We start from the raw sequence: 10,601 nt of genomic DNA on the forward strand, positions 1-10,601 counted from the left end.
TTGAGGCTGTCACATAGCTGAAAAGAGAGAACAGCAACTTATTAGTTCAGGTTTATGTTTTGTCTACTGATACTACATTCTCATCTACTGCTCATATACATATATAATACTGGATTAAATAATGATGTAGTAATAACTGCTTACTGTACCTCCCTCCACTGATCTCCACAGTGACCTGCTCAAAGTGTTCCAGGACTCTGCACACCTCCTCCACCACCTCCCATTCCTCTTGGGTCAGAGCATCAACCGGTGCATTGACAATGGCCAGGGTAGAGATGATGGCATCCTTTGACTCAAGAAACCGCTTCAACATGTAACATGTTGAATTCCACCTTGTAGTGCAGTCTTGTTTAGGCCTCAGCTCAGGCATCCCCATCTGGCGTTGTGTAGACTTTAGTTTTTCAGCACCTACTGTGCTCCTGTGGAAGTATTCCACAGCTGCTTTCACTTTGTCCACAGTGGGCTTCATCACCTTCAGAGCATCTCTTACAGTCAGGTTGATTGTGTGGGCAAGACATGGATGATGGGTCCATTAAAAAACATTTATGGCTTTGGTTATGTTAGCTGCATTGTCGCTAACACAACATACCACTTTTCCATCTATTTGCCATTCTCTGGCCACTCTCAACAGTTCCTCTGCCAAGTTCTCGGAGGTGTGTCTGTCGCTGAACTCACAGTTCACATATGCCGGTGTAGGTTATGCTTTATATGAGATTTTGTTTTGGCAAATTCTACACTGTGCGCTAACATAGTCTACATTATTAAAATGCATCCAAATGCTACTGTGCTTCTGACTCATTTTCCAGCTGTTGTTTTCACAGCTGTCCTTCCTCTCTCTCCTCGGCTGCTAAGTGCGTGACTGAGTGAGTTGGCTCGGCCCTCCCTCACGCATCTTTGGTTCATTGGTTGAGGCTGTTAGTCTGAGCAGACAGTCAGAACGAATGTGTGTGCGCTTGAGCATTTAGGCCTATATTATTTTATTTCTTTTTTCGTTCTTTGAATTTGTTAATTGTATTCATTTCAATCTTTTGATGATTTATATCTCAATTTTTGTCTTTTTTTATAAATAGATTTGGATCTTCTGATATGTGAGCCGGCTCACAACGTTCACCTACAAGCCGACTCGTTCGCGAACGACCCATCACTATCAGACACGTCATTCAGGATAAATGGAGTTAGCCCCGAGTTAGCCTTCCCCGGAGCAGGTTAGTTCTGAAGAATTAGTTTGCCATAAACATTTACCTGACTTAAAAGGTGAGCCACATTCACATGACTGGTTATCCCGAACTGAACTCAGAGTTGACCAAAGTTACCTCGCCAACTCCTCAAAGTTGATTCCTAGGATACCCTTCAGGTTGTCCTCTAACGAGTGATGTAAACAATATTTCTAGTTTCCATGTGTTTTTTGAGTTGTTAGCTTCAACAGCACATACAGTCTTGGCCAAAAGTTTTGAGAATGACACAAATATTAATTTCCACAAAGCTTGCTGCTTCAGTGTCTTTAGATATTTTTGTCAGATGTTACTATGGAATATTGAAGTATAATTACAAGCATTTCATAAGTGTCAAAGGCTTTTATTGACAATTACATGAAGTTGATGCAGAGAGTCAATATTTGCAGTGTTGACCCTTCTTTTTCAAGACCTCTGCAATCCGCCCTGGCATGATGTCAATTAACTTCTGACTGATGGCAGCCCATTCTTGCATAATCAATGCTTGGAGTTTGTCAGAATTTGTTGGTTTTTGTTTATCCACCCGCCTCTTGAGGATTGACCACAAGTTCTCAATGGGATTAAGGTCTGGGGAGTTTCCTGGCCATGGACCCAAAATATCGATGTTTTGTTCCCCGGGCCACTTAGTTATCACTTTTGCCTTATGGAAAGGTGCTCCATCATGCTGGAAAAGACATTGTTTGTCACCAAACTGTTCCTGGATGGTTGGGAGAAGTTGTTCTCTGAGGATGTGTTGGTACCATTCTTTATTCATGGCTGTGTTCTTAGGCAGAATTGTGAGTGAGCCCACTTCCTTGGCTGAGAAGCAACCCCACACATGAATGGTCTCAGGATGCTTTACTGTTGGCATGACACAGGACTGATGGTAGCGCTCACCTTGTCTTCTCCGGACAAGCTTTTTTCCGGATGCCCCAAACAATCGGAAAGGGGATTCATCAGAGAAAATGACTTTACCCCAGTCCTCAGCAGCCCAATCCCTGTACCTTTCGCAGAATATCAGTCTGTCCCTGATGTTTTTCCTGGAGAGAATTGGCTTCTTTGCTGCCCTTCTTGACACCAGGCCATCCTCCAAAAGTCTTCGCCTCACTGTGCGTGCAGATGCACTTCCACTTGCCTGCTGCCATTCCTGAGCAAGCTCTGTACTGGTGGTGCCCCGATCCCTCAGCTGAATCAACTTTAGGAGACGGTTCTGGCGCTTGCTGGACTTTCTTGGGCGCCCTGAAGCCTTCTTCACAAAAATTTAACCGCTCTCCTTGAACTTCTTGATGATCTGATAAATGGTTGATTTTGGTGCAATCTTACTGGCAGCAATATCCTTGCCTTTTTTTCAAAGCAATGATGACAGCATGTGTTTCCTTGCAGGTAACCATGGTTGACAGAGGAAGAACAATGATTCCAAGCACCACCCTCCTTTTGAAGCTTCCAGTCTGTTATTTGAACTCAATCAGCATGACAGAGTGATCCCCAGCCTTGTCCTCGTCAACACTCACACCTGTGTTAACAAGAGAATCACTGACATGATGTCAGCTGGTCATTTTGTGGCAGGGCTGAAATGCAGTGGAAATGTTTTTTGGGGGATTCAGTTCATTTGCATGGCAAAGAAGGACTTTGCAATTAATTGCAATTCATCTGATCACTCTTCATAACATTCTGGAGTATATGCAAATTGCCATCATACAAACTGAGGCAGCAGACCTTGTGAAAATGAATATTTGTGTAATTCTCAAAACTTTTGGCCATGACTGTACAACCTGATTTCAAACGATCACTTAAATAGCAGCCAACCGTTGTCGCTGTTGATATCCTATGGTGTGTCATGATTCGTTGAAATTAACTAACAGAAAAGGGGTTTGTTTCCATTTCCATGATGGCAGCCTCCTGAAATCAACATCCCCCCCATTCCAAAATATAGATAGAAGCCTTCTACTAATTCTCATCTAACCAACTATGTATAGCAGGGTTCCCCAGTTGGTGACCCGGCGGGCCAAATTCTGCGATTTTATTTGGACCCCCCAACAGTGTTGCGTTTGTCTTTTGGCGACCCCCGTATCAAAATCCAGCACTGAAATGTAGTTGACTGTCTTCTGCAAGTTGTCCTCTAACCAGGTGAGGTAAAAAATATCTCCCTTTTCCTATATGTTTTTTTTAGTTATGTTAAATTCAACAGCATGTACAACCAGAATCAACTTACTTTTTGGGAATATAAATAACTTTCAACATTTATTTCCAATGTTATTGTACTTAATCAGGTAAAAAAAAATAAAACTGCTGAATGAGTCCAAAAACGTGCTGCGATTGATTGATTTTGATGATATACCAGAAATCCCAAAATTGGGTTTTCCCTGCCAACACAGACATCCTGCAAAACAGGACAAGCAGACCTCTTGGTAGAGAGCATATTCACTTACTGATTGGCAGCATGCACAATGATACTCACCTTCAACTACACAAAAGATACCTCTAGTCGTCCTTAAATTTGCTGCTGACATATGGCACATAATCCAAGATCAGTGTACCAATGCCACCCCTCCAACTGAACTCCACACCGGCAAAGTTGGAACCCTGCATTTGGGCGGAAGATTGAATAAGTCAATTTACAATCTTAACCAGAATCTGGGTTTACAGGAGACCTGCAAAAAATTTTTTTGGGTTGCATGTATCATACAAGGCAGTGATGCAACCAGTCAGGATGCTCTCGATGGTGCAGCTGTAGAACCTTTTGAGGATCTGAGGACCCATGTCAAATCTTTTCAGTCTCCTGAGGGGGAATAGGTTTTGTCGTGCCCTCTTCACGACCGTCTTGGTGTGCTTGGACCATGTTAGTTTGTTGGTGATGTGGACACCAAGGAACTTGAATCTCTCAACCTGCTCCACTACAGCCCGTCGATGAGAATGAGGGCGTGCTCGGCCCTCCTTTTCCTGTAGTCCACAATCATCTCCTTTGTCTTGATCACGTTGAGGGAGAGGTTGTTGTCCTGGCACCACACAGCCAGGTCTCTGACATCCTCCTTATAGGTGGTCTCGTCATTGATCAGGCCTACCACTGTTGTGTCATCGGCAAACTTAAAGGTGTTGGAGTCGTGCCAGGCCGTGCAGTCATGAGTGAACAGGGAGTACAGGAGGGGACTGAGCATGCACCCCTGAGGGGCCCCAGTGTTGAGGATCAGAGTGGTGGATGTGTCGCTTCCTACCCTTAGCACCTGGGGGCGGCCTGTCAGGAAGGCTAGGATCCAGTTACAGAGGGAGGTGTTTAGTCCCAGGGTCCTTAGCTTAGTGATGAGCTTTGAAGGCAGTATGGTGTTGAACGCTGAGCTGTAGTCAATAAATAGCATTCTCACCTAGGTGTTCCTTTTGTCCAGGTGGGAAAGGGCAGTGTGGAGTGCAATAGAGATTGCCTCATCTGTGGATCTGTTGGTGCAGTATGCAAATTGGAGTAGGTCTAGGGTTTCTGGGATAATGGTGTCGATGTGAGCCATGACCAGCCTTTCCAAAGCATTTCATGGCTACAAACCTAAGTGCTACGGGGTGGTAATCATTTAGGCAGGTTACCTTAGTGTTCTTGGACACAGGGACTATGGTGGTCTGCTTGAAACATGTTGGTATTACATAGTCAGGGAGAGGTTGAAAATGTCAGTGACGACACTTGCCAGTTGGTCAGCACATGCTTGGAGTACACGTCCTGGTAATTTGTCTGGCCCAGCAGCCTTGTGAATGTTGACCTGTTTAAAGGTCTTTCTCACATTGGCTGCGGAGAGCGTGATCACACAGTCGTCTGGAACAGCTAATGCTCTCATGCATGTTTCAGTGTCACTTGCCTCAAAGCGAGCATAGAAGTTATTTAGCTCGTCTGTTAGGCTTGTGTCACTGGGCAGCTCTCGGCTGTGCTTCCCATTGTGGTCTGTTATAGTTTGCAAGCCCTGCCACATCCGACGAGCTTCGGAGCCGGTGTAGTACGATTCGATCTTAGTCCTGTATTGATGCTTTGCCTGTTTGATGGTTCATCGGAGGGCATAGCGGGATTTCTTATAAGCTTCCGGGTTAGAGTCCCGCTCCATGTAAGCGGCAGCTCTACCCTTTAGCTCAATGCAAATGTTGCCTGTAATCCATGGCTTCTGGTTGGGGTATGTACAGTTGAAGTCGGAAGTTTACATACACTTAGGTTGGAGTCATTAAAACTCATTTTTCAACCACACCACAAATTTCTTGTTGACAAACTATAGTTTTGGCAAGTCGGTTAGGTCATCTACTTTGTGCATGACACAGGTCATTTTTCCAACAATTGTTGACAGATTATTTCACTTATAATTCACTGTATCATAATTTCAGTGGGTCAGAAGTTTACATACACTAGTTGACTGTGCCTTTAAACAGCTTGGAAAATTATGTACGGCTTTAGAAGCTTCTGATAGGCTAATTGACATCCTTTGAGTCAATTGGTGGTGTACCTGTGGATGTATTTCAAGGCCTACCTTCAAACTCAGTGCCTCTTTGCTTAACATCATGGGAAAATCAAAAGAAATCAGCCAAGACCTCAGAAAAAAAATTATAGACCTCAACAAGTCTGGTTCATCCTTGGGAGCAATTTCCAAACGCCTGAAGGTACCATGTTCTTCTGTACAAACAATAGAACACAAGTATAAACACCATGGGACCACGCAGCCGTCATACCGCTCAGGAAGGAGATGCGTTCTGTCTCCTAGAGATGAACGTACTTTGGTGCGAAAAGTGCAAATCAATCCCAGAATAACAGCAAAGGACCTTGTGAAGATGCTGGAGGAAACAGGTACAAAAGTATCTATATCCACAGTAAAACGAGTCCTATATCGACATAACCTGAAAGGCCGCTCAGCAAGGAAGAAGCCACTGCTCCAAAATGGCCATAAAAAGCCAGACTACGGTTTGCAACTGCACATGGGGACAAAGATTGTGCTTTTCTGAGAAATGTCCTCTGGTCTGATGAAACAAAAATAGAACTGTTTGGCCATAATGACCAATGTTATGTTTGGAGGAAAAAGGTTGGAGCCTTGCAAGCCGAAGAACACCATCCCAACCATGAAGCATGGGGGTGACAGCATCATGTTGTGGCGGTGCTTTGCTGCAGGAGGGACTGGTACACCTCACAAAATAGATGGCTTCATGAGGTAGTAAAATTTGGTGGATATATTGAAGCAACATCTCAAGACATCAGTCAGGAAGTTAAAGCTTGGTCGCAAATGGGTCTTCCAAATGGACAATGACCCCAAGCATACTTCCAAATTTGTGGCAAAATGGCTTAAGAACAACAAAGTCAAGGTATTGGAGTGACCATCACAAAGCCCTGAACTCAATCCCACAGAAAATTTGTTGGAGGATCTTAAAAAGCGTGTGCGAGCAAGGAGGCCTACAAACCTGACTCAGTTACACCAGCTCTGTCAGGAGGAACATTTCACATTCACCCAACTTATTGTGGGAAGCTTGTGGAAGGCTAACCGAAACGTTTGACCCAAGTTAAACAGTTTAAAGGCAATGCTACCAAATACTAATTGAGTGTATGTAATCTTTTGACCCACTGGGATTGTGATGAAAGAAATAAAAGCTGAAATAAATCACTCTACTTTTATTCTGACATTTCACATTCTTAAAATAAAGTGGTGATCCTAACTGAACAAAGAGTGAATTTTAACTAGGATTAAATGTCAGGAATTGTGAAAAACTGAGTTTAAATGTATTTGGCTAAGGTGTATGTAAACTTACGTCTTTGGGGACGACGTCCTCGATGCACTTATTGATAAAGCCAGTGTCTGATGTGGTGTACTCCTCAATGCCACCGAGTCACTGGTGCTTCCTGCTTTAATTTTTGCTTGTAAGCAGGAATCAGGAGGATAGAGTTATGGTCAGATTTGCCAAATGGAGGGTAAGGGAGAGCTTTGTATGCATCTCTGGGTGTGGAGTAAAGGTTGTCTAGAAATGTTTCCCTCTGGTTGCACATTTAACATGCTGATAGAAATAAGGTAAAATTGATTTAAGTTTCCCTGTAGAGCTCTGCGACAGGATTGTGTCGAAACATAGATCTGGGGAAGGGTACCAAAAAATGTCTGCAGCATTGAAGGTCCCCAAGAACACAGTGGCCTCCATCATTCTAAAAATGGAAGAGGTTTGGAACCACCGAGGCTCTTCCTAGAACTGGCCGCCCGGCCAAACTGGGGGAGAAGGGCCATGGTCAGGGAGGTGACCATGAACCCGATGGTCCCTCTGACAGAGCTCCAGAGTTGCTCTGTGGAGATGAGAGAAACTGCCAGAAGGACAACCATCTCTGCACCACTCCACCAATCAGGCCTTTATGGCAGAGTGGCCAGACGGAAGCCACTCCTCAGTAAAAGTCACATGACAGCCCAAAAGGCACCTAAAGACTCTCAGGTCTGATGAAACCAAGTTTGAACTATTTGGCCTGAATGCCAAGCGTCACGTCTGGAGGAAACCTGGCCTACGTTGAAGCATGGTGGTGGCAGCATCATGCTGTCAGGATGTTTTTCAGCGGCTGGGACTGGGAGACCAGTCAGGATCGAGGCAAAGATGAACGGAGCAAAGTACAGAGAGATCCTTGATGAAAACCTGTTCCAGAGAGCTCAGGACCTCAGACCTGGGCGAAGGTTCAACTTCCAACAGGACAACGACCCTCAGCACACAGCCAAGACAACGCAGTGGCTTCGGGACAGGTCTCTGAATGTCCTTGAGTGGTCCAGCCAGAGCCCGGACTTGAACCCTAACATCTCTGGAGAGACCTGAAAATAGCTGTGCAGTGACACTCCCCATCCAACCTGCCAGAGCTTGAGAGGATCTGCAGAGAAGAATGGGAGAAACTCCCCAAATACAGGTGTGTCAAGCTTGTAGCGTCATACCCAAGACTCGAGGATGTATTCGCTGCCGAAGGTGCTTCAAGAAAGTACTAATACTTATGTAAATGTGATATTTCAGTGTTTTTGCTTTGTCATTATGGGGTATTATGTGTAGATTGATGAGTGAAAATAACAATTTAATACATTTTAGTATAAGGCTGTATCGTAACAAAATGTGGAAAAAGTAAATGGGTCTGAATACTTTCCGAAGTGGCCAATATAAAATCAAATCAAACTTTGTCACATGCGCCGAATACAACAAGTGTTGACCTTACCATGAAATACTTACTTACAAGCCCTTAACCAACAGTGCAGTTCAAGAAGAGTTAAGAAAATGTTTACCAAATAAACTAAAGTAAAAAATAATAAAAAAGTAACAATAAAATAACAATGAGGCTATATACAGGGGTTACCGGTACCGAGTCGATGTGCAGGTGTACAGGTGAGTCGAGGTAATTTGTACATGTAGGTAGGGGTGAAGTGACTATGCATAGACCACAAAGGGCGTTTCTTATGCTCGATGCAACGATTGGCCATATTCCACAAATCTCCGAGGTGCCTTATTGCTATTATAAACTGGTTACCAATGTAATTAGAGCAGTAAAAATAAATGATTTGTCATACTCGTGGTAAAAGGTCTGATATATCACAGCTGTCAGCCAATCAGCATTCAGGGCTTCAACCACTCTTTTTATAATACAATATCGGTACTTGATGCATTTACAACTTGTCTAAGTGCTATCGTCAGCTGATTTTAAGGGCATTTTCACATATAGTCCTCTTTAAAGTGAACTCTGGGGTCAAAAAAAAGCAAAAGAACCCAGTTATCTTCATATTCACACTGCCCTTGCCTTTGAATGAGGACTCTTTTGCCAGTTCACTTCACCTATTTTGTGGTCCGAGTCATCTTTGCATTCACATTGCTATGTTTAGAAAGAAACTAAATAACTTTCCAACATTCACTCAATGCACTCTGGGTTTGTACCATGTGGAGGAAAGGCATTCTATCAGAATGTGTTATCAGACAGCTAGGTATACACTACATGGCCAAAATTGTGGACACCCCTTTAAATGAGTGGATTCGGCTATTTCAGCCACACCCGTTGCTGACAGGTGTATAAAATTGAGCACACAGCCATGAAATCTTCATAGACAAACACTGGCAGTAGAATGGCCTGTACTGAAGAGCTTAGTGACTTTCAAAGTGGCACTGTCATAGGATGCCACATTTCCAACAAGTCAGTTCATCAAATTTAATTTCTGCCCTTCTAGAGCTGTAAGTGCTGTTATTGTGAAGTGGAAACGCCTAGGACCAACAATGGCTCAGCCACAAAGTGGTAGGCCACACAAGCTTACAGAACGGTACCGCAGAGTGCTGAAGCCTCTGGAAGCAATGTCAGCACAAGAACTGTTCATTGTGAGCTTCATGAAATGGGTTTCCATGGCCGAGCAGCTGCACACAAGATCACTCTTGCACATTGCCAAATGTCGGCTGGAGTGGTGTAAAGCTTGCCGCCTATTCGACTCTGGGGCAATGGAAATGTGTTCTCTGGAGTGATGAATCACGCGTCACCATCTGGCAGTCCGACACACAAATCTGGGTTTGGTGGATGCCAGGAGAATGCTACCTGCCCAAATGCATAGTGCCAACTGTAAAGTTTGGTGGAGGAGGAATAATGGTCTGGGGCTGTTTTTCATGGTTCAGGCCTAGGCCCCTTATTTCCATTGAAGGGAAATCTTAATGCATGACAATACCCCTGTGCACAAAGCGAGGTCCATTCAGAAATGGTCTGTCGAGATCGGTGTGGAAGAACTTGACTGGCCTTCACAGAGCCCAGACCTCAAGCCCATCGAACACCTTTGGGATGAATTGGAACACCAACCTCACTAATGCTCCTGTGACTGAATGGAAGCATGTCCCCACAGCCATGTTTAAACATCTAGTGGAAAGCCTTCCCAGAAGGGTGGAGGTTGTCGTAGCAGCAAAGGGGGTAACATATTAATACCCATGATTTTGGAATGAGATGTTTGACGAGCAGGTGTCCACATACTTAAATTTTTGAAGCTAATAGATTGCATTTAGTTAAGAGACAATAATTGTAATAAGATACTATAACCCCAAAAATATCAGAATAACCGCAGATTCAATGTTATTGAAACACTATGAAGCTATTTTAGCCTACAGATCACATATTGCAAACAAATAATCTGAACCACAGACATATCGGATTTCTGTGCATCCTTCGCAATAGCAAATCAATATCTCAAAACAGTACATGTTTTTTTCCCCCCGAACCTGCACATCATCTATTTTTGTGGCACCAATGTGAGTACTTATGTTACTGGCAGGGGAAACAGTGTTGCAGTAGTCTTATCTGTAGTGGGGGAATAATAACAAGCAAACCGAACTCCGACCACCTCTCCAGATGGTCTCAGTTCGCTCCAGGGCCTCTTTTGAATGGTCTGAGTTCCTTTGGAATGAACCTCACTGAGT

This window comes from Salmo salar, chromosome ssa03 (genome assembly GCF_905237065.1).
Source record: "Salmo salar chromosome ssa03, Ssal_v3.1, whole genome shotgun sequence".
Classification (NCBI taxonomy): domain Eukaryota; kingdom Metazoa; phylum Chordata; class Actinopteri; order Salmoniformes; family Salmonidae; genus Salmo; species Salmo salar.